At 45.8% G+C, this 24046-nt stretch overlaps 2 protein-coding genes across 19 annotated transcripts in view; one reads left to right on the top strand and one right to left on the bottom strand.

Moving 5' to 3' along the window:
* IL1RAPL2 (interleukin 1 receptor accessory protein like 2) overlaps positions 1 to 24046 on the bottom strand; it is a 413104-nt gene that overhangs the window by 62864 nt on the left and 326194 nt on the right. The gene's annotated exons all lie outside the window — the stretch shown is intronic.
* Positions 1 to 24046, top strand: part of LOC142467525 (uncharacterized) — a 68760-nt gene that overhangs the window by 16274 nt on the left and 28440 nt on the right. For 6 of the 15 annotated variants that reach the window (XR_012788415.1, XR_012788414.1, XR_012788417.1 and 3 more), the window contains exons 1-3: positions 16612 to 19051; positions 21189 to 21263; positions 23094 to 23200. The exons of 1 other annotated variant lie outside the window; for it this stretch is intronic. The gene's annotated coding sequence lies outside the window, so the exon portion shown is untranslated. 8 more of the 15 variants (XM_075573324.1, XM_075573328.1, XM_075573326.1 and 5 more) reach the window with 5 other exon arrangements.

The following is a 24046-nucleotide window of genomic DNA, read 5'->3' on the forward strand; positions in this document are numbered from 1 at the left end:
TGAACCCCGGTCATTTCAGCTCCAGGGAACCCCTGCTTAAAGTTTAAAGTTCCTACGTCACGCAGGCCAATAGGAAGCTGAACCTGATGACATCACAGCTTCCTATTGGCCCGCAGTGCGCAGCAGCTATGAACAGGGGGCAGTTGCAGATGTCTCAAAACATTTTATGGACCAGAGCAGCATGAAAAAGATGGCTCTCTCGTCTGTTCTTCCCCAAATTACTAGTATATGTAAAGATACACAGAAATCCTTTCAGGGAAATACAGTTTGTGCTCGGCTTGTGCTTCAACCATAGAGCTGTCACAATAAATTTGTAGAGTCCAATACGCATTGTTAATACTAGATACTGTTACTGTCACTATTGAAGTTTTGTATAACCCTTAACTCTGATCATTATTTATGAGCTAGCCTACCACACAATAAATTATTTTATATTCTGAATTTCAGGAGGGAAAAAAAAATAGATCAAATCTTTCATGAGGAATAGGAAAAACATTGGTAGAAACACGTACAATAATCACATGAAATATGCATGAAAACAATGGTTTTGCTTGAAGAGCTACAAATAATTCAGAAGAGCTGTTGAATAGAGAATAGGCACATTTTTGGGGGCGAATTTGGATCCGCACAGGATCGGCCCGTTCCTTTGGTCCGCGGATTTCAGCGGATCAGTGACAAAAATGGCGGGTCGCGTTTTGCGGAATGTTACTTATTATTACCGATACACTCCGTGGATTCCGCAGCCCGTTAAGAATCCGCCAACGGATTTTACAAATCCGTCCACAAGTTGTGTCCAATGGCGTTTTTTGATGAATCCGCGCAAATTATAACCGACCAAATCCGTTACCGGATTTTACACCACGAAATGGATTTTGCGGAGAAAATGCGAGAAAATCCGGGAAACCAAAGTTGGGCAGATTTGCCGATCTCTACTGTTGAATTGCATTAGTTTAGAAACATTAAAAGGCATGAGAAAAATAATTATTTTATTACAAAACATTAATGAAGCAAAGGTACTTCAGAAAACATCTACCTTTGCTTGGGAACCTTGTCTGTTGCTTCATTCTCCGTTGATTTAAGCAGCCTAAATACTAAATGTTAATATTTCAGTGTGCCTTATTAAAATACCCGGTAGAGAGGGCACATTTTCCGCCAGCATTTGAATCCCAGAGTACCTTTCAGCTGCAAATCAATCTAAAAAATGCACATTCGCCTAACTTTGTTTACATGCTTACGAGAGAGAGCGAGAGAGAGAGAGAGAGAGAGAGAGCGCTCCCAAGTGCTATATATATCCCCTGTACAGTAAATAAAAATCCCACTTGTGGTATAGCAGGGCTGCAACCCTGCCTTTCCCCATTATCTTTTAGCAAACAGTGCCTCCAGGGAATCTGGGTAATGACATGCTAATGAGCACAGTGTGTCATTCTTTACTTCTTATCCATTTTAACATGGTCCCCTATGATCTTATCCCTGCCGTATTACTTTGTATAGTATTTATCTGACATAGGTAGTCAGTCTTGCATACTTAATGGCAGCCGCCCTTCACTAATTCACGGGGAACATTTGGGTATTCACTTAATACATATTTTGTTAGTGCTACAATATACCCTTTTCTTGCACACTGAACACAACCATCTACAGTACTGTACATCACACTTAAATCTGAATCCCTCCACTGCTTGAGTGCAAAGCAATAAATTAACGTCCCAGGGTAGAGCTTAGGGATCAAAGCCTAATATAACAGTGTTATCCTCACCTCAGCCCTAGCTTCATTGGGTTGCACAGGAAAATGCAGTGTAGTACATAATAATGCTTACAGCCTGCACAATGCAGCAACACCTTTCACCAAGAACTGTGCTACTATGAATCTTTGGAAACATTTCCACAGTACTTGGTGAAAAGATTAATAGGTAATTTATTCAAGAGGTGCACTAAGTTCTATTGAACATCTGTAGTGAATCTAACATTTATCATGCTGTTCCCCTGAAGTAAAAAGCGCTTCATTTAATCCACATTATATGCGGAGGGCTCACCTGTGCATGGTATTATAGCACATCCACGGGCTACAATTCATTCTCTATCCGTGGTGCATTCAGGTTCGTGGTATTTATCTCCGCTATCAGAAATTAAATGCCATTATATGTACTGTATTAAAGCAAATCTGTATGTCATTTACAATATTCAGAACCTAAATGACTGAAGACAGACTGGTTCCTACGGAGAAACAAACTCCCGCTGTTAGTGCTGCAGTCTGACAGCTGTTACGTGTTTAGCTATGGATTTTCTACACAGGACATACCACTGTGATTAAGCGATGTCTGTAGGGAACTCATGCGGTCCCATGTAATTTTTGCAGCCTTTTTTTCCCCCTATTGCTTGCTAAAATGGATTAAATTTAGTGTACAATGTTTAATCTTTGTACAATATTACTTGCAAGGTTCCTGGTGATTATTTGTTAATGAGTTGTTCTAATACCTTTAATCAGCTTCTTCCATGGATTGGGTAGCACCTGCTTTTAGGTATCGTTAATGAAAAATATGACTCTAATTTCAATATTTGTAGTCTTCCTAAATCATATGCACATCATATTGGCACTCTACCACAACACTTTCTTTTCCCCCTTTAATATGTTCATTAATACAATCCACACAATGATAAGTAATTTGTTAAGTTGCCCAATGATTTTTTCTCCTGGAATGGATTGGCGAAGATTTGGCTCAGGGGTTCACTAAATGGCTGTCAGTGCAGCAGAAGAGAACCAAAGATGCAAAGTGGGGGAAGATCATGTGACCAGGCAGTCACTAGATACAATTGGTGCACTGCTAGAGAGAGGGCAGGGCTCAAAAAGGGGTGTGCCAGAGCTTGTTTCAGAAGACGAAGGGGATGGACTTTGTAAATGGTTGCTATAGAAACAAAAAATGCTCATAACATTATAATACATTAAAAATGTCATTCAAAAATGCTACAAGTATTTTCTCATAGTACAGATTTATTTAAAAAAAAAAAAAAACACACGTAGGATATTGATTGGTCTGAAGCTTTAAGGCATGAGCTAACTGGGCTTATGTGGTCCAAAATGGTATTTGTGACTTTGCACAACAAGAACAGAGTGACACATGTAGATAAATAAAATGTCTGTGTTTGTAGTAATATTTGGAGAATTTCAAATAAAGTTTGGAATGTTGTCCAATAAAAACATACTGTATTTGTATTTAAATGTGATATTTGTGAGTGGGGGCCCCCAGTTTACACTTAGCCCAGAGCTCCAAAAATTCTTAAGACGGCTCTGAGAAGAGACGTAAAGTCTTTGCCAGCATGGCGACATATTGTAGAGAGTACTAAAAGGAAGTATTAATTCCTGATATTCCTAGGAAGGGATAAGAAAGTCCAATATTGAATAGATACTGTAAATGCTACTGTGGTTTGATTATATAATGTAGGAAATATTTTCAAAAACCACAATCATTTTTGTTTTAATTTTTTTCATGCTTTAATATAGTAAGTATTTAATCTTAATGTATCAGAGATAAACTTGCACATATTTAACGCCTCATTTGTGTCACTCAAAAAGGGCAATAAAAGTAACAATAAGTATATTTTTATGCATGTACTGAAAAAGAACATTTGATTACATGCTTGTAGTCTGCCAGTGTATCCTGCTATATATTAAATCATCATCTGAATCAGCCGTAACTAGAAGAAAATGGAAACCCGATAAAAGTTGCTCAACTCCCGTCCTCAAGCTCCCCCAACAGGTCAGGTTTTCAGGATATCCCAGCTACAGCACAGGTGACTCAATCAGAGGCTCAGTCACAGACTGAGCCTCTGATTGAGCCACCTATGCTGAAGCAGGGATTGATCAAGCCTTCTGTGCTGAAGCAGGGATATCCTGAAAACCTGACCTGTTGGGGAGGCGGCGGAGGAGGGAGCTTGAGGACTGGGAGTTGAGCGCCCCTGGGTTAGAGGAAAAGGTCTCTCCAATTGATTGCAGATGTTAATTAGTCAGGTTGCCAGGCTGACAGAAGAATTATACACATTTGCAGGTAATAGCTCATTAGCTGGAAATAGCCACTCTTAATTATGACAAGGTCACCCAAGTAATATATTTCTAAATTTGTAATGAAGTTAAAAATAAGTTTGGTGCAGTCTCTAAAGAACAAATACTTATGAAATTGCTGTTTCTAGGTCTAATACCATTCTGTAAATACCAGTATAGTAATATATTATCTCAGGACATACAGTACTTGAAGTCGAGAGGTAACTCTCAATGTATTACTTCCGGGTAAAGCATTTTATTACTAAAAATAATATTGTATAATATAGCGATTTTAATTTAGGATATGCTGAGCACAAATTGAGTCTCTATTTTATTTATCCCAATATAAAAGGGACCATTTGTATCCTAGTCTCTGGTTGTCTGTGAAGTTCTGAGGAAGGTCCCATTCTGTAGGACCGAAACGTTGGGTTTCTGGATGTATTTTTGCTTTCACTAATACACTTTGATTTTCAACATTGAGTGCTGTCGCTTGTTTACCAATCCTTGGAACGGTAACGTATAACTATATATATATATATATATATATATATATATATATATATATATATATATACATCCATCCATAGATCTATCAAAACATCCATACTGTACATACATACAGTACATAATCCATAGATCCATCCATAGATATATCCATCCATACATAAAGGAGTTCGTAAGCACTTGAATAATTACGGTTGACAGATGAATTTGCTCACAGGAAATATTATACAATACAATGCTTTGCGCCATTTACCAATTTCATAGTTAAATACATTTTGTATGAATAGCCAAATTCAGATTAAGAAAATAAAATATTTAAAATAATTTTCTAATAAAATGGAACGGTGTCATCAATACAAAAATACAGACATACCCCGGTTTAAGGACACTCACTTTAAGTACACTCACGAGTAAGGACATATCGCCCAATAGGCAAACGGCAGCTCGCGCATGCGCCTGTCAGCACGCCCTGAACAGCAATACCGGCTCCCTACCTGTACCGAAGCTGTGCGCAAGCGGGGAGACTATAGAGCCTGTTAGAAATGCGTTATTTACATAAGTTATGCACGTATATGACGATTGCAGTGCAGTAAATGCATCGATAAGTGGAAAAAAGGTAGTGCTTCAGTTTAAGTACATTTTCGCTTTATATACATGCTATGGACCCATTGCGTACGTTAATGCGGGGTATGCCTGTATACCTATAGTATGAATAAACAATGATTAAACTAGTGAAGGCTGGTGAGACTACACGCGTCTAATAGAATAGAAACCCAAGAGGCTGCAGTGCTCAATCTAATATCATAAAGCCCTGACCAGGGGAAAAATCAAACAACAAATTATTTTACCAAGTGAGTTGAGAGCTATAATAACTCCCCATTGGGGTGAGTTCTGGGATTGACTTCATAGGATTTATTTTATAGCAAGATAATAAAAAAAAAAGATTTGTGTGTATTAGTTTGAAATAAATATTTACAAACCAATACTATGAATAAGTCAGGCATTCAATTACTTAAATTAAAATCCCATCTTTAGTCGAAGGTCTGGTTATTTATTTCTCGTCTCTGGGTGGGTCCTGCCTGTCCCCCTGTGTGGTGCTAGGTGGCACCCTTCACAATCAGTGAACAGCGAGGGAGAAAAGTGAAGATGGCTGAAAATGGTCTTTTTTTTTTAGTAAATACTACAGAAACTTTAGGTGCATTTAGGGTTCCTTCCACTGGCGTTTCGGTTCTAAAAACGTCTCTGTTTTGGGTTCGGACGTAGTTTTGGTTCTAAAATATTTTAGTATTTTTCGATTTGGATATGGTTTTGCGAACACTCAATTTGTTGGATTATTTTTTTTTTTAATGATGGGAAAAAAACACAAAAAAAGTAAGAAAATGCTAAAATAACATAATACAGCATGCCATTTTTTTGGTCAAAACAAGTTTAAAATCATCAAAACACTTAGGAAACAAATTCACCGGTATAGTAGTAGAGTGGTGGGATGCTGTGATCTACAGTATGTGCCAATCTAGTATCCCCAACACAGGAAACATAACGGTGTTCCCTAACTGACACTAATGTACAGGATTAGTAGCACAGAGTGGGCACATGCTGGTATCTATATGCCAACCTAGTATACCTAACATAGGTAACCTAATGGTGTTCCCTAAAGGACACTCCTTCACTGCCAACCCATACTCCATAACCCAACACACAGTTGATCTGTTTCTCCCTCTACTCCAATCTGCTTTCTTTTACTTGCGATCTCTCCCTGTATTTACTTATTTGTTTGTCTTTTTTAGCAGGTGGCGGTACTGCATGTGCTGCAGCCTACGCCGCCGTGCCTGGAGCACTCAGCGATACCCTCTTAGGCTGCGTCCATGCTGCCGCTGAGCGCACTTGGTGCTTGGTGCGTTTACTTCAATAAATGCAAATCTGCACGCCACACTCACACGGCGTACAAGCTCGTGCACTTGCACGTACGCTCTCCCAAGCTCGGTGCTTGGGGAGACAGATAAAATTGATTTTGAAGCGTGCTCATCAGCAGTCAATGCACACAGCACACAGACACACAGCCACACACACACACAACCACACACGCACAAACACACACTACACACAGAAATAGCCCCGATCCACCCAATGACACGCCCCCCCCACTCGTGCTTGCAAAACTATGCAGGACAGTCTGCGCTCATGCTTGGAGAGTTGGTGACATCACAGATCTAAAGCATGAGCGCGCTCAGCTGCAGCATGGCCGCAGCCTTATTCCCTTGCTAACGTGCTTTTTTGTAAAGAGGGGGGAAATCCAGTCACTGATCTGTGCGGGACATGAAAACAAGGCTTTGTTTTGGCTTCAATTTCGGAGCAGGCGTGGGGATCAGAACTCGCAGTTCAGATAGATCCAAAACAAAATAATCCTTAATAAACATGCCCAAACCTAACCCATGCCAGCTCTTTCCCATCTTTGACTACATTCTTCAGTCTCCCTTTACAGCATAAAACTAGAAGGAAACGGCGCTACTGCGCATGTCCGAAAAGAAGCTCCCAGGATAATCTTCACAAAACTTTATTGGACACACACAGGGCTACACCAGCATCTCCCCCTCTACGCGTTTCACCCTTTCACAGAGGGCTTCGTCTCGGAGTGGGGAGAAGTGGTGACAGCCTCTTAAATAGCCTAAAAGCCCGCGAAAGCGGATTTAAAAGATTTTAACTCCTTCAGTATTAAACAGTTTTTTTTACAAGTCTCATTGCACATAAATCATCCTGTATGCGTTATTCCCTTAGGACATCTCTAGGTGCATAACATGCCAACCCAGGGGATAATCAAATAATAAACATACTGCACCGACACACTTTATTCGAGCAAATACCCAGTATGTACCTGGCAGATACCTGGAATGCGCCGCTCCTCACCTCTGACAAGCCCCGTTGCGTTTGCCTTCCCAGCCTGGGTTCATGCCTGGCTGACGGGCGGCTGATCTGTTAAATGATAATGATTAGGATTTAATAGGCTGCAATGCTTCGCGTGTCTACCAGATGGCATAAATTCATGAATTGTAATGCAGTATATATATATATATACTGTGCAGTATTGCAGCCAGCGGAAATAAAATGCTTCAATCCCTGCCTGAAAATACCTCAATGCACTCGGGCAGAAAACAGTCACAAACCTCAATACACCCGGGTATACCCGAATTCGTGGGACTAGCCGAGCTCGAATAAAGTGTGTCGCCAGTGTACATAAAGATAAGACTGTTTGGCTGTATACTGGAGGTGTATAAATATACTTAAAAAACTAGAAACAACACTGCAAGAAAAACCATTGTCCGCATTCCTTCTAAATAGAACCAAAACAATATAAATCCATTGTTTAAACATATAGGGACTTCATAATCTCATAAGCCATATTAATTCAGCCTTATGTTGTTTGGCCTCGAAGTACTAGGAAGGGTATATGAACAAGGAAGGGGGGGGGGAGGGGGAAAAGAAAAGGGGGGGGGGGTGGAAGGGGGAAAAAAAGGGGAAGGGGGGGGGAGGGAAAAAGGTTGTGGAGAGGGAGGGATATAGGATAGGGAGGGGGGGGGGAGAGGGCTAGATGTAGCTTCTTTGTATAATATCATACAACACGAGCACGGTCTCACAGCGACAGAATTTTTCTTGCATACTCACTCCACTCTTTCCCCAGCACACATAGCTTTTATTTTGGACTAGCTGATAGACCCGGCGTTGCCCGGAATGTGAATGGATAAAATAAAAAAGAATGTTGTTTGTAATAAAAAGTATATGAATGAAATACAATGAAAACAAAGAGTAATATATAAAAATTTTAAAAAGCTTTTATTGTCGTTGATGAAGAATAAAAAGTGGTATATAAATTTTTAATAAACATATGTAAGAGTCCATGTGATAATAATTGGTATAGTAATAAATTATTGTTGTTATTAAATGCAAGTTGATAAGAGAAAAGTAATTGTATGTGTGAACATACGTTGTCATCCAGAGGAAGGCAAAAAAAAAATCGTATTAAGGTGAAAAAATAATTCCTTCCTGACTCCAACAATTGGCAATCGGAACAATCCCTGGATGAACATCCGTAATATGTGTGTGTAAATGTAAAAGTATTGTTGTAGTAAATGTAAGTGGATGTGTGTAAGAATGATAATAGTAAATGTTTATTGTAATAGAGGAAGGGTGGGGGGGTGTGGGAAGAGGAAGGGTGGGTGGGTGTTGGTGTGGGAAGAGGAAGGGTGGGTGGGTGTGAAGAGTAAGGGTGGTTGGGAAGAGGGTGGGTGGGTGGGAAGAGTAAGGGTGGGTGTGTGGGGGTGTGGGAAGAGTAAGGGTGGGTGTGTGTGTGTGTGGGAAGAGTAAGGGTGTGGGAAGAGTAAGGGTGGGTGTGTGGGAAGAGTAAGGGTGGGTGGGTGGGTGTGTGGGAAGAGTAAGGGTGGGTAGGTGGGTGTGTGAGAAGAGTAAGGGTGGGTGGGTGGGTGTGTGTGGAAGAGTAAGGGTGGGTGGGTGGTAGTGTGGGAAGAGTAAGGGTGGGTGGGTGGTAGTGTGGGAAGAGTAAGGGTGGGTGGGTGGTAGTGTGGGAAGAGTAAGGGTGGGTGGTAGTGTGGGAAGAGTAAGGGTGGGTGGGTGGGAGTGTGGAAGAGTAAGGGTGGGTGGGTGGGAGTGTGGGAAGAGTAAGGGTGGGTGGGTGGGAGTGTGGGAAGAGTAAGGGTGGGTGGGTGGGAGTGTGGGAAGAGTAAGGGTGGGTGGGTGGGAAGAGTAAGGGTGGGTGGGTGGGAGTGTGGGAAGAGTAAGGGTGGGTGGGTGGTAGTGTGGGAAGAGTAAGGGTGGGTGGGTGGGAGTGTGGGAAGAGTAAGGGTGGGTGGGTGGGAGTGTGGAAGAGTAAGGGTGGGTGGGTGGGAGTGTGGGAAGAGTAAGGGTGGGTGGGTGGGAGTGTGGGAAGAGTAAGGGTGGGTGGGTGGGAGTGTGGGAAGAGTAAGGGTGGGTGGGTGGGAGTGTGGGAAGAGTAAGGGTGGGTGGGTGGGAGTGTGGGAAGAGTAAGGGTGGGTGGGTGGGAGTGTGGGAAGAGTAAGGGTGGGTGGGTGGAGTGTGGGAAGAGTAAGGGTGGGTGGGTGGGAGTGTGGGAAGAGTAAGGGTGGGTGTGTGGGAGTGTGGGAAGAGTAAGGGTGGGTGGGTGGGAAGAGTAAGGGTGGGTGGGTGGGAAGAGTAAGGGTGGGTGGGTGGGTGTGTGGGAAGAGTAAGGGTGGGTGGGTGTGTGGGAAGAGTAAGGGTGGGTGGGTGGGAAGAGTAAGGGTGGGTGGGTGGGTGTGTGGGAAGAGTAAGGGTGGGTGGGTGTGTGTGAAGAGTAAGGGTGGGTGGGTGGTTGTGTGGGAAGAGTAAGGGTGGGTGGGTGGGTGTGAAGAGTAAGGGTGGGTGGGTGTGTGGGAAGAGTAAGGGTGGGTGGGTGGGTGTGTGGAAGAGTAAGGGGTGGGTGGGTGGGTAGTGTGGGAAGAGTAAGGGTGGGTGGGTGGGAGTGTGGGAAGAGTAAGGGTGGGTGGGTGGGAGTGTGGAAGAGTAAGGGTGGGTGGGTGTGTGTGAAGTGTAAGTGTGGGTGGGTGTGTGGAAGAGTAAGGGTGGGTGGGTGTGTGTGAAGAGTAAGGGTGGGTGGGTGTGTGTGAAGAGTAAGGGTGGGTGGGTGGGTGTGTGGGAAGAGTAAGGGTGGGTGTGTGGGAAGAGTAAGGGTGGGTGGGTGGGTGTGTGGGAAGAGTAAGGGTGGGTAGGTGGGTGTGTGAGAAGAGTAAGGGTGGGTGGGTGGGTGTGTGGGAAGAGTAAGGGTGGGTGGGTGGGAGTGTGGGAAGAGTAAGGGTGGGTGGGTGGGAGTGTGGGAAGAGTAAGGGTGGGTGGGAGTGTGGAAGAGTAAGGGTGGGTGGAGTGGGAGTGTGGGAAGAGTAAGGGTGGGTGGGTGGGAAGAGTAAGGGTGGGTGGGTGGGTGTGTGGGAAGAGTAAGGGTGGTGGGTGTGTGGGAAGAGTAAGGGTGGGTGGGTGGGAGTGTGGGAAGAGTAAGGGTGGGTGGGTGGGAAGAGTAAGGGTGGGTGGGTGGGTGTGTGGGAAGAGTAAGGGTGGGTGGGTGTGTGGGAAGAGTAAGGGTGGGTGGGTGGGAGTGTGGGAAGAGTAAGGGTGGGTGGGTGGGAGTGTGGGAAGAGTAAGGGTGGGTGGGTGGGAAGAGTAAGGGTGGGTGGGTGGGAAGAGTAAGGGTGGGGGTGTGGGAAGAGTAAGGGTGGGTGGGAGTGTGGGAAGAGTAAGGGTGGGTGGGTGGGGGTGTGTGAAGAGTAAGGGTGGGTGGGTGGGGGTGTGGAAGAGTAAGGGTGGGTGGGTGGGGGTGTGGAAGAGTAAGGGTGGATGGGGGTGTGGGAAGAGTAAGGGTGGGTGGGGGTGGTGGAAGAGTAAGGGTGGGGGGGTGTGGGAAGAGTAAGGGTGGGTGGGTGGGGGGGGGTGTGGGAAGAGTAAGGGTGGGTGGGTGGGGGGTGTGGGAAGAGTAAGGGTGGGTGGGTGGGGTGTGTGGGAAGAGTAAGGGTGGGTGGGAGTTGGTGTGTGGGAAGAGTGAGGGTGGGTGGGTGGGGGGTTGTAGGAAGAGTGAGGGTGGGTGGGTGGGGGGTTGTAGGAAGAGTGAGGGTGGGTGGGTGGGGGGCTTGTAGGAAGAGTCAGGGTGGGTGGGTGGGGGGTTGTAGGAAGAGTGAGGGGTGGGTGGTGGGGGGTTGTAGGAAGAGTGAGGGTGGGTGGGTGGGGGGTTGTAGGAAGAGTGAGGGTGGGTGGGTGGGGGGTTGTAGGAAGAGTGAGGGTGGGTGGGTGGGGGGTTGTAGGAAGAGTGAGGGTGGGTGGGTGGGGGGTTGTAGGAAGAGTGAGGGTGGGTGGTGTGGTGGGGGTTGTAGGAAGAGTGAGGGTGGGTGGGTGGGGGGGTTGTAGGAAGAGTGAGGGTGGGTGGGTGGGGGGTTGTAGGAAGAGTGAGGGTGGGTGGGTGGGGGGTTGTAGGAAGAGTGAGGGTGGGTGGGTGGGGGGTTGTAGGAAGAGTGAGGGTGGGTGGGTGGGGGGTTGTAGGAAGAGTGTGGGTGGGTGGGGGGTTGTAGGAAGAGTGTGGGTGGGTGGGGGGTTGTAGGAAGAGGGTGGGTGGGTGGGGGGTTGTAGGAAGAGGGTGGGGGGGTTGTAGGAAGAGGGTGGGTGGGTGGGGGGTTGTAGGAAGAGGGTGGGTGGGTGGGGGGTTGTAGGAAGAGGGTGGGTGGGTGGGGGGGTGTAGGAAGAGGGTGGGTGGGTGGGGGGTTGTAGGAAGAGGGTGGGTGGGTGGGGGGTTGTAGGAAGAGGGTGGGTGGGTGGGGGGTTGTAGGAAGAGGGTGGGTGGGTGGGGGGTTGTAGGAAGAGGGTGGGTGGGTGGGGGGTTGTAGGAAGAGGGTGGGTGGGTGGGGGGTTGTAGGAAGAGGGTGGGTGGGTGGGGGGTTGTAGGAAGAGGGTGGGTGGGTGGGGGGTTGTAGGAAGAGGGTGGGTGGGTGGGGGGTTGTAGGAAGAGGGTGGGGGGTTGTAGGAAGAGGGTGGGGGGGTTGTAGGAAGAGGGTGGGGGGTTGTAGGAAGAGGGTGGGTGGGTGGGGGGTTGTAGGAAGAGGGTGGGTGGGTGGGGGGTTGTAGGAAGAGGGTGGGTGGGGGGGGGGGTTGTAGGAAGAGGGTGGGTGGGGGTGGGGGGGGTTGTAGGAAGAGGGTGGGTGGGGTGGGGGGGGGGTTGTAGGAAGAGGGTGGGTGGGTGGGGGGGGGGTTGTAGGAAGAGGGGTGGGTGGGTGGGGGGGGGGTTGTAGGAAGAGGGTGGGTGGGTGGGGGGGGGGTTGTAGGAAGAGGGTGGGTGGGTGGGTGGGGGGGGGTTGTAGGAAGAGGGTGGGTGGGTCGGGGGGGGGGTTGTAGGAAGAGGGTGGGTGGGTGGGGGGGGGGGGTTGTAGAAGAGGGTGGGTGGGTGGGGGGGGGGTTGTAGGAAGAGGGTGGGTGGGTGGGGGGGGGGTTGTAGGAAGAGGGTGGGTGGGTGGGGGGGGGGTTGTAGGAAGAGGGTGGGTGGGTGGGGGGGGGGTTGTAGGAAGAGGCGTGGGTGGGTGGGGGGGGGGTTGTAGGAAGAGGGTGGGTGGGTGGGGGGGGGGTTGTAGGAAGAGGGTGGGTGGGTGGGGGGGGGGGTTGTAGGAAGAGGGTGGGTGGGTGGGGGGGGGGGTTGTAGGAAGAGGGTGGGTGGGTGGGGGGGGGGTTGTAGGAAGAGGGTGGGTGGGTGGGGGGGGGGTTGTAGGAAGAGGGGTGGGTGGGTGGGGGGGGGGTTGTAGGAAGAGGGTGGGTGGGTGGGGGGGGGGTTGTAGGAAGAGGGTGGGTGTGTGGGGGGGGGGTTGTAGGAAGAGGGTGGGTGGGTGGGGGGGGGGTTGTAGGAAGAGGGTGGGTGGGTGGGGGGGGGGTTGTAGGAAGAGGGTGGGTGGGTGGGGGGGGGTGTTGTAGGAAGAGGGTGGGTGGTGGGGGGGGGGTTGTAGGAAGAGGGTGGGTGGGTGGGGGGGGGGTTGTAGGAAGAGGGTGGGTGGGGGGGGGGTTGTAGGAAGAGGGTGGGTGGGTGGGGGGTTGTAGGAAGAGGGTGGGGTTGTAGGAAGAGGGTGGGTGGGTGGGGGGGGGTTGTAGGAAGAGGGTGGGTCGGTGGGGGGGGGTTGTAGGAAGAGGGTGGGGTTGTAGGAAGAGGGTGGGTGGGTGGGGGGGGGGTTGTAGGAAGAGGGTGGGTGGGTGGGGGGGGGGTTGTAGGAAGAGGGTGGGTGGGTGGGGGGGGGGTTGTAGGAAGAGGGTGGGTGGGTGGGGGGGGGGGTTGTAGGAAGAGGGTGGGTGGGTGGCGGGGGGGGGGTTTGTAGGAAGAGGGTGGGTGGGTGGGGGGGGGTTGTAGGAAGAGGTGGGTGGGTGGGGGGGGGTTGTAGGAAGAGGGTGGGTGGGTGGGGGGTTGTAGGAAGAGGGTGGGTGGGTGGGGGGTTGTAGGAAGAGGGTGGGTGGGTGGGGGGTTGTAGGAAGAGGGTGGGTGGGGGGTTGTAGGAAGAGGGTGGGTGGGGGGTTGTAGGAAAGAGGGTGGTGGGGGGGTTGTAGGAAGAGGGTGGGTGGGGGGTTGTAGGAAGAGGGTGGGTGGGTGTGGGGGTTGTAGGAAGAGGGTGGGTGGGTGAGGTGGGGTGGGGGTTGTAGGAAGAGGGTGGGTGGGTGGGGGGTTGTAGGAAGAGGGTGGGTGGAGGTGGGGGGTTGTAGGAAGAGGGTGGGTGGGTGGGGGGGTTGTAGAAGAGGGTGGGTGGGTGGGGGGTTGTAGGAAGAGGGTGGGTGGGTGGGGGGTTGTAGGAAGAGGGTGGGTGGGTGGGGGGTTGTAGGAAGAGGGTGGGTGGGTGGTGGGGTTGTAGGAAGAGGGTGGGTGGGTGAGGGGGTTGTAGGAAGAGGGGTGGGTGGGTGGGGGGGTTGTAGGAAGAGGAGTGGGTGGGGTGGGGGGTTGTAGGAAGAGGGTGGTGTGGGTGGGGGGTTGTAGGAAGAGGGTGGGTGGGTGGGGGGTTGTAGGAAGAGGGTGGGTGGGTGGGGGGTTGTAGGAAGAGGGTGGGTGGGTGGGGGGTTGTAGGAAGAGGGTGGGTGGGTGGGGGGTTGTAGGAAGAGGGTGGGTGGGTGGGGGGTGTAGGAAGAGGGTGGGTGGGTGGGGGTTGTAGGAAGAGGGTGGGTTGTAGGAAGAGGGGGGTTGTAGGAAGAGGTGGGTGGGTGGGTGTGGGAAGAGTAAGGGTGGGGGGGTGAGGGAAGAGTAAGGGTGGGTGTGTGGAAAGAGGAATGGTGTGTGGCTGTTGGGAAATAGCAGTAATGAACAGTAAGTATGATGTATTTTTTATTAAAAGTTGTTAAAATGTGTATTTAATAAAGTAAAACATTTTGCCACAAAGAAAAAAAATAGTTTAAAACAAAAGGTTAAAATTAATTAGTGCAGAAAGTGATGTGTGCGGAGCGCATCCAGAGATTGGCGTTCGGAGGGCATTGGGTAGATGTAAAATGTTTGTAGAAATGTTTGTTAATAAAGTTACAAATGTTGTCAGAAGAAAAAAAAATGTAAAAAAATTATAATTTTTAAATGAGTTGTTGGTGAAAGTGATGTGTGCGGAGCGCATCCAGAGATTGGCGTGCGGGGGGCATTGGAAGATTAAAATGTATGTAGTTGATGTGTGAATGATGTTGAATGTATTAATGTAATATGTGTGGTGATGTGTGAATGAAGGAAAGTTGATTATAAATGAAAGTATGATATAGCGGCTATGGAAAAAAATAAAGAAAGGAATAAATTATAAGAATGGATAAAAAAAATAAATTAGCAAAGCGGGTGTAATGTAAATAAAAAGTATTATAGCGGCTATGAAAGAAATAAAATAAATGAAAAGATTGTATAAATGGATAATAGGAAAAAAATTTTTAGTGTGTGGGCCATTTTATAAATTAAATTGACACTGCGTAGGTTCCCGCCATTGTAGAAAGGCGGAGCGCATCCAGAGATTGGCGTTCGGAGGGCATTGGTACATGTAAAATGTTTGTAGAAATGTTTGTTAATAAAGTTTAAAATCTTGCCAGAAAAAAAAAAACTTTCAAAGGAGTTGTTGGTGAAAGTGATGTGTGCGGAGCGCATCCAGAGATTGCCGTGCGGAGGGCATTGGAAGATTTAAATGTATGTAGTTGATGTGTGAATGATGTTGAATGTATTAATGTAATATGTGTGTTGATGTGTGAATTAAGCAAAGTTGAGTCAAAATGAAAGTATGATATAGCGGCTATGGAAAAAAAGAAAGAAAGGAATAAATTATAAGAATGGATAAAAAAAATTAATTAGCAAAGCGGGGGTAATGTAAATAAAATGTATTATAGCGGCTATGAAACAAAGAAAATAAATGTAAATATAGTATAAATGGATAATAGGAAAAAAAATGTGGTGTGTCGGCCATTTTATAAATTGAATTGACACTGCGTATATACATTTGAATAGTAACAGACTTTGTCGGGCATTTTAAAAAATTGAAAAAGAGTGGCTAGGCGAAGGTAGGGGCGGGAATAGTATTGATAAAAAAGTAAACGTACGCCATTTTAGTGATATAAATTAATTGTAATTGTAAGTGAGTAGTTTGAGAAGAAATAGAAGTTCATAAACAGTAGGTACGGGTGGGCGGTGAGCGGCGTCCATGTGTTTGTAGAGGCAAATGTTTGTATTTAGTAGTTGAAAAGGCAAATGTTTGGTAAATGTATGTAGTTGATGTGTGAATGATGTAGAATGTTAAGTGTGTCGGGCATTTTATAAATAGAATTGAGACTGCGTAGGTGCACGGCATTGTAGAAAGAGAAATACATTTGAATAGTACCAGAGTTGAAAGAGTGCGGTGTGGGTGGCGGTTTATACGGGTATTTGCACAGACATTGAAGTAGTAGGGCTACGGGCGGCCGGTGTAATGTGCGCGCGAGTTAATGGACGCGTGCGGGCGGTGTAATGTGCGCGGCGGCGGGCATATATGAGGTGGGCAGAGAGGGTGCGGTGTAAGGGCCGCTGTAATATGAGCGGTTCGTTGCGGAGGGAGAATGAAGGTAATGGGCGGCAGTTTAGTAACGGTAATGGGCGATTGTCGTTGCGGAGGGAGAATTGTAAATGTGTGTAATGTGTAAGATGTGTGTGTGTGTGTGCACAGGGGTGACAGTGTGTGTGTGACAGTGAGTGTGGGGGGCGAGTGACGGTGAGTGTGTGTACAGGGTTGTGTGTGAGTGTGGGGGGTTGTGAGTGTGGGGGGTGAGTGACACTGAGTGTGTGTGGGGTGACAGTGTGTGTGTGACAGTGAGTGTGTGTACAGTGTTGAGTGACACTGAGTGTGAGGGGGTGACAGTGTACAGGGTTGTGTGTGAGTGTGGGGGTTGTGTGTGAGTGTGGGGGGTGAGTGACACTGAGTGAGTGTGAGGGTGTGACTGTGTGTACAGGGTTGTGTGTGAGTGTGGGGGGCGAGTGACACTCGCCCACTGTGTGTGTGAGGGGTGTGAGTGTGGGGGGTTGTGTGTGAGTGTGGGGGGTGAGAGTGTGACATGTCAACTTACCAAGGAGTCGTCAGAGGTTCTGGCCGTGTGGTGTGACTGCAAGTGTGTGAGAGTGAAGGAGGTGATGTCACAGTGGGGCGTACCTCTTGGCCAATGAGAGTCACGGACCAATGAGATTCACCGCAGATAGCACTAACCTCACTAACCATTCGATTTTATATATTAAGATAGTATTAGATTTGCACTCACCCACAACTATTTTTCCTTTGATCAGCAATTTTATCTCCAAACACGTGGGACAGCTATGGGGACCGCATTTGCCCCCTCCTATGCCAACCTGTTCATGGGTTGGTGGGAGATGTCCCACGTGTTTGGAGATTCCAATCCTTTCAGGCATCATGTGGTGTTTTACAAGCGCTACATTGATGACCTGATCTTGATCTGGAGTGGTGGGGAGGATGACCTTTTGAAGTTTATTGAATACCTGGCAAAAAACACACTGAATCTGAAATTTACTCATACATATAATCAAAACCAAATCCAATTTTTGGACCTTAATCTATATGTAGATATTGAGTACAAGATCCAATCAGATATTTTCAGGAAAGAGAATGCCAGGAATTCATTGCTTCATGCAAAAAGCTGTCACGCACGCCCTCTGGTCAGAGGCATTCCAAGGGGGCAGTTCCTGCGTTTACGCCGGAACTGCTCGACGTTGGAGGCCTTTGTCCACAGGGCTGATGAAATGAGAGAGAGGTTCCTGTCGAGGGGATATGACGATATTGATCTTGAGCAGGCATACCAGTATGCACTACATACAGATAGGAATACTCTTATCGGTACGTCAATAGGGGGTAGTGCCAAAGATACATCTGTCGGGAACACAGAAGCGCCATTCTTTATCACTAACTTTAGCGAACAAGCGAACTCTATCAAAGCTATAATACGCAAACATTGGGCCACACTGTCCCTAGATCCATTATTGAGTAAAATGGTGTGTATAGGACCAAAGGTAGTGTTTCGTAGAGCTCCTACATTAGGGAACATGCTGGCACCCAGCATGTTGAAAATAACAAATGACACAAAAACCAAACGTTCTTTCTTTCCGAGATTAATTGGATCATATAAATGTGGACATTGCAAAATTTGCCCTAGAATGATTAAGACTACGCATTTCTCCAACAAAGAGGATAGACATAAATATCAAATCAAATCATTCATGTCATGTCAAACTAATTTTGTGGTTTACCTACTACAATGCGGATGTAAAAAGCAATATGTGGGCCTAACCAGTAGAGCCCTGAAAGTCCGCATTCTAGAACATCTTAGGTTAATAAAAAACAAAGACATGACACATCCGGTACCAATTCACTTTAATAACTGTCCGTTGGGTACATTAGATAATTTCCATTGTTGTGCAATTGAACACATAGCCATCCCCCCACGGGGAGGTGATAGGAAGAAGCTCTTACATCAACGAGAGGCACACTGGATACATACATTAAATACACTACAACCCAACGGACTTAATGTGGATTGGGATCTGCGATGTTTCCTCTAGAATTACTTAGTGAACTTTAACCTGAGATATGCATGCCCATAGGCATTTATGTACATGTATCAATTATGAAATCATGTGAACTGTGAGTTTACTGTTATCCCTTGCTTTGTTTCTTATGTCTGTCTGATTCCCTGCCCCCACTTTCCTTCCCCCCCCTCTCCCCCCCTCCCTATCCTATATCCCTCCCTCTCCACAACCTTTTTCCCTCCCCCCCCCTTCCCCTTTTTTTCCCCTTCCACCCCCCCCCCCTTTTCTTTTCCCCCTCCCCCCCCCCTTCCTTGTTCATATACCCTTCCTAGTACTTCGAGGCCAAACAACATAAGGCTGAATTAATATGGCTTATGAGATTATGAAGTCCCTATATGTTTAAACAATGGATTTATATTGTTTTGGTTCTATTTAGAAGGAATGCGGACAATGGTTTTTCTTGCAGTGTTGTTTCTAGTTTTTTAAGTATATTTATACACCTCCAGTATACAGCCAAACAGTCTTATCTTTATGTATGTTTATTATTTGATTATCCCCTGGGTTGGCATGTTATGCACCTAGAGATGTCCTAAGGGAATAACGCATACAGGATGATTTATGTGCAATGAGACTTGTAAAAAAAACTGTTTAATACTGAAGGAGTTAAAATCTTTTAAATCCGCTTTCGCGGGCTTTTAGGCTATTTAAGAGGCTGTCACCACTTCTCCCCACTCCGAGACGAAGCCCTCTGTGAAAGGGTGAAACGCGTAGAGGGGGAGATGCTGGTGTAGCCCTGTGTGTGTCCAATAAAGTTTTGTGAAGATTATCCTGGGAGCTTCTTTTCGGACATGCGCAGTAGCGCCGTTTCCTTCTAGTTTCCTGTTACCTCTTGACGGCGGCACGCATGAGCCAACGAGGAGAGTCGGCCCCAAACCGGAGGAAAGCAGGTGAAGTATCATATCCCTCTCCCTGCACCGGTTACTTCTGTGGCCTGGCATAACTCCCTCGCATGGCTCTAGTGTCTGAAGCATATAGACCTGGTTAATACACTGATGCGCACGACAGACCCACTGCACCTCCCTTTACAGCATGCTTCGCTCCGTTCACTACACCACAAGACTTTGCTGATGATCTCAAAGTCAAGATGGAAGCTATCCGTAGAGAAACCCCCTCTGACCCTTCCATGCCTCTCCTTTCTAAACCTGCTCCGTCAATCATTGACTTATTTTCTCCATTTACAGAGAAATAAGAGTCTTCTCCTCCACCTCACCACATGGTGCCATGGTCACCATTCCGTCCTCGGCACATTCTCCTTCCATTTAAAAATCCCACCTCTTAAACGAAGCATCTCATACATTATTTCTGTCTACATTACTGACTCTAAAATATACTTGGCCTCCCTGACTTGCCTCCCTGACTTGCACTTTTAATAAATCCACTCACTACTATTGTGTCAACAAGTTTCCCAATATAATACCTAGATTGTAAGCTTTACAAGGGCAGGCCCTTCTTTTGCTTTATGGTCTCATTTACTTGCTGCTCTTATCCCCATTGCTTTTATTTTATTTGCCCTGTATTGTCATTTTATAAGGCGCTGCGTACACTGTTGTGGCTTTATAAATAAAATGATACCACCGGCTGTGGTAATAATGCACCCCACCTCTAGAACAGGGCAGTCCTGTAGTACAGTTTGTTGCAGAATTTAGCATAATATTTGAAGACGAGCAGTAAGTATTCAGTTGAACTGCACACACGGCTGAGATTCTTCATCCCCCGAGTGGAGGAGCGCACTGCCTGCTGCATGTATAATTCATATTGATAATTATGACAACAAAGACTTTTTCTGCTCTCTTACAGACAGATGGTGAGTGGCGCATCAGAGTACTCATATTAAATGTCTGCCAGATCTGCTACTAAATTGCCAAATAGGGTGTGAAACAGTGCAAGGCAGAAAAAGAGAAAAACACAGATTCTCCTTCACTGCCAACCCATGCTCCATAACCCAACACACAGTTGATCTGTTTCACCCTCTCAATAACACTTCTATTTGTGGGTGGGTGCACAGGAAACAAATAATAAAATAAGGTGGCCTCTTCCATATCTACATTAATATTCATTTTACACCCCCATCTTCAAATGAAATAAGGACAAAAAAGAATGTAATGTGCATGGCAAATTCCAAAACAGAAGCAAACAGATCTCGAGTCATGTACCCCAATATACACTGCCATTCCAGTATCATTCTGGCAAAAGTCACAACATTTCGTGGGGATCGGGCCTAGATTGTGCATTTTTGCACATCCCCAAAACAAATGAGAACTTTCGGGGAAAATGTCCTATATTGAAGAGGACCAGTACAGGTACTAGAACTTTGAACTAAAGTCAACTGTTAAGTCTCAGTTCTGTTGTTGCAAACAATACTGTATAGTACATTTTATTGCTAGTTTACATGTACATCTACTAGAAACATATTACTGGGAGTATTCTACTGCACTGTTCTAAGGTGTCTTTCAATATGTGGAGAATTGTTTATTCACCTTAATATGTCCAAAGGCTCATGATGCTACTACAACTCGTCTTAGTTATAGTTGTACTGGCAATCATGTGACTGTGGACCATCGCTAACTCAACGGAGTACCTGGGTAGTAACAAAAGAGAGAGAGGGAGGAGGGGGTATGATACCTTTTATTGCACCAACAAGTAGTTGATACGTTGCAAGCTTTCCAACCTCTCAGGGTCCTTCATCGGGTCCTACCAATAAGGTGAACTCACACAAAAAAAAAACCGAGCAGACACTATAAACTATCTAGCACAAAGCAGAGCGATAACAGGGCCCAAATTCAGTCTTTGTTTGAATTTTACCAACTTCTTGTGAGCAGGTTTTACATTCTGTTTTCACTTTGGATCATTGTTTTCATACACTCATTTTTTATTGTGTATATTTGCACGTATCTGCTGTATTCTATTAGAGAAGTTGGCAGACTTGTCTTGTCTGGCATTTTGCATTAGATCACTTAGGTTAACGGATGGTAATGACTCCTCCGCCACACACAATATGAGCAGTGACTATTTTTTACATTACAGGCCATACAAGTAAGCTGCCCAGAACAAACCAGCTATCGATATGATGTTAGCTCAGCTACAGTTGCGTGTAATGAGGTTAGTGGTCCTTAAAACCACAATATAGTATCAGTCTAGTCTAAGGTACTTTGGCGCTTAATACTGACACCACACGCTATACATAACAACCTAATTTGAATCACTTTGCTTTCTATATGATGCTACTTCAGTTAAGGTTGTGTGGAATGAGGTTAGTGGTCCATAACACCACATTATAATTACTTTAGCCGCAGACTCCTCGCTATCTCACCTGGCAAAAAAGCCTCAGCTGCAAGAAAGCTACAAACAGGAGGCAGCCTGTTACAGGCAGTCCTCGTTTTACAACGCTTCGCTTTACAACGAATGGCTTATCCAACGCTATGCAATGCATACCTATGTTCATTTTTACAACGCCAAAACGGCTTATCCAACGCTCTTTACGACGCTTTGCAAAGTTGTTTATGTGTATATAATATATATATTATTTAATATTATGTTATATTATATAATATATTATATTATTTTGCTATATTATATATATATATATATATCAGAACAAACGAAAATTTGAAGTAGCGCCTCTAATATAACCTGACTAAAGTAAATTCTAAAAGAACCAATAGCTAATCATGGAAGTGTTTAGTGGGGCGGCTAGATATGGGCTAATACACTATGATAAGACAATGAATTAATACAATATATAATGCAATACTCAACAATTGATCCCTAAAAAATATAAAAATATAAATTTATTTAATAAAAAATTAAAAATATATATTTTGTACCAAAAATTGAAAAGTAAAAATTAAAAAATTAAAAAACCTTCAATAAACACAGTCCTGTTCCAATGGCAGTAGCACCAGGTTCTTGCAGCCCGCTTCAAAGGGATCACCAGTCCCTAATCATATCTGGAAAAAAGGGAAAGAAAAAGAAACAGGCGCACACCTAGTGCATTACCATAATAAAATTGTATTAAAGGAACATAAAATCTGTAAAATGCCCACTCACAAAAGTACAGCAATCAATAGCATGTATGAGATAGGCTCTCATGTGCCAACAGCTCGATCATCAGCGTCCGGCTCAGGTTAGTGGCGTCGTCACGTGACCCTCCTTCGTGCAGCAAAAACCGGAAACGGATCACCTCGCATTCAGTGTTCACCGAGAGAGGTCCCTCCAGGGAGCAGTGCTATGAAAGTCCTTTGGATAGTAGTATACCGGCCGTGGAACACACACAAGAGCCAAAGTTTGACCGCAAACAGCAACAATGTTCGTGGGCAAATGGCGGCCGCAATCTTAGCCACGCCCTACGCGTTTCGTCATCGATGATGACTTCTTCAGGGGATCTTGGAAACGCGTAGGGCGTGGCTAAGATTGCGGCCGCCATTTGCCCACGAACATTGTTGCTGTTTGCAGTCAAACTTTGGCTCTTGTGTGTGTTCCACGGCCGGTATACTACTATCCAAAGGACTTTCAAAGCACTGCTCCCAGGAGGGACCTCTCTCGGTGAACACTGAATGCGAGGTGTTCCGTTTCCGGTTTTTGCTGCACGAAGGAGGGTCACGTGACGACGCCACTAACCTGAGCCGGACGCTGATGATCGAGCTGTTGGCACATGAGAGCCTATCTCATACATGCTATTGATTGCTGTACTTTTGTGAGTGGGCATTTTATAGATTTTATGTTCCTTTAATACAATTTTATTATGGTAATGCACTAGGTGTGCGCCTGTTTCTTTTTCTTTCTTTTTTTTCCATATATATATATATATATAATACAGTATATACACTATATAATTTATGTGTGTGCTGCGTATCTTATTGCCTGCATAAAATATTTGGTGTATTTTAGTGTTAAAAATGCCTTCAAGAACGGAACCTTTCATTTAAACAGTGTTCCTGTGGGAAAACGTGTTTCGCTTTAAGACGTTTCACTATCCAAAGCCATTTTGAGTGACGAATTTTGTCGGATAACCGAGGACTGCCTGTACATAGAAGATGGTATGTAAAAACCTATCTGTCTTGATTCCAGCAGCACTGTGCAGGATCAGATGCCCATTTTAGACAGAGCTACTCATGTTGGCTACATAGTTGCAAGCTTGATACTAACAGTATGGTATGTAACAACTTAGCTGTCATGTCTCCAGCCATACTGAGTAGGATCAGACGCATACACAGAGTTATTTATGTTGGCTAGATAGTTGCAAAGACCAGTGACAAAGAGGTATGGGGAGGTGTATGTCAATATAATTATTGCTATATACTAGCCATACTCCTTGTATACCAATGCGCAATCCCTTGGTATGGCTTCACACTAGTGAAACTTTTGCTCTAAATTGACAAAAGACACTTTGTCTATTTCACGTGTACAGATTGTATCGCAATCAGTACTTTCTGCCGTTTATAGTCAGCACTATTCGCTTTAATTGTACCCAAATAAGGGGATAACTCCAGTGCTTTTTTAAGAGACCAACAAGGTTTCTATATATACAAATATGCATGTGGACAACCGTACAGAACACCCCCAGGTAATAACACAGAGTCACCGGCACACATACGAGGGGGGTTAACCCTTGCTTGCAACGAATTACCATACTATACAGAGAGGCATTTAACCCCCCCGGACAGTTTTCGTGATAAAACTACCAGGCTAATTCAGTGGCATCTAGCCGTTGAGGATAAACTCTTTTTAATATCTAGTGAAATAGTTTGTCATTATATGCACCACCTTATTTTACTTTCAATTATAATTACAAGTTTAAATTTGATCTCCTTGACGCTTACCATAATCTATGTAGGGCCCTCGAGTGCTCGTACCCACGGGTTCTCTCTCTTAGGTTTACCATA

The sequence above is a fragment of the Ascaphus truei genome, chromosome 16 (assembly GCF_040206685.1).
Source record: "Ascaphus truei isolate aAscTru1 chromosome 16, aAscTru1.hap1, whole genome shotgun sequence".
NCBI classification, from domain to species: domain Eukaryota; kingdom Metazoa; phylum Chordata; class Amphibia; order Anura; family Ascaphidae; genus Ascaphus; species Ascaphus truei.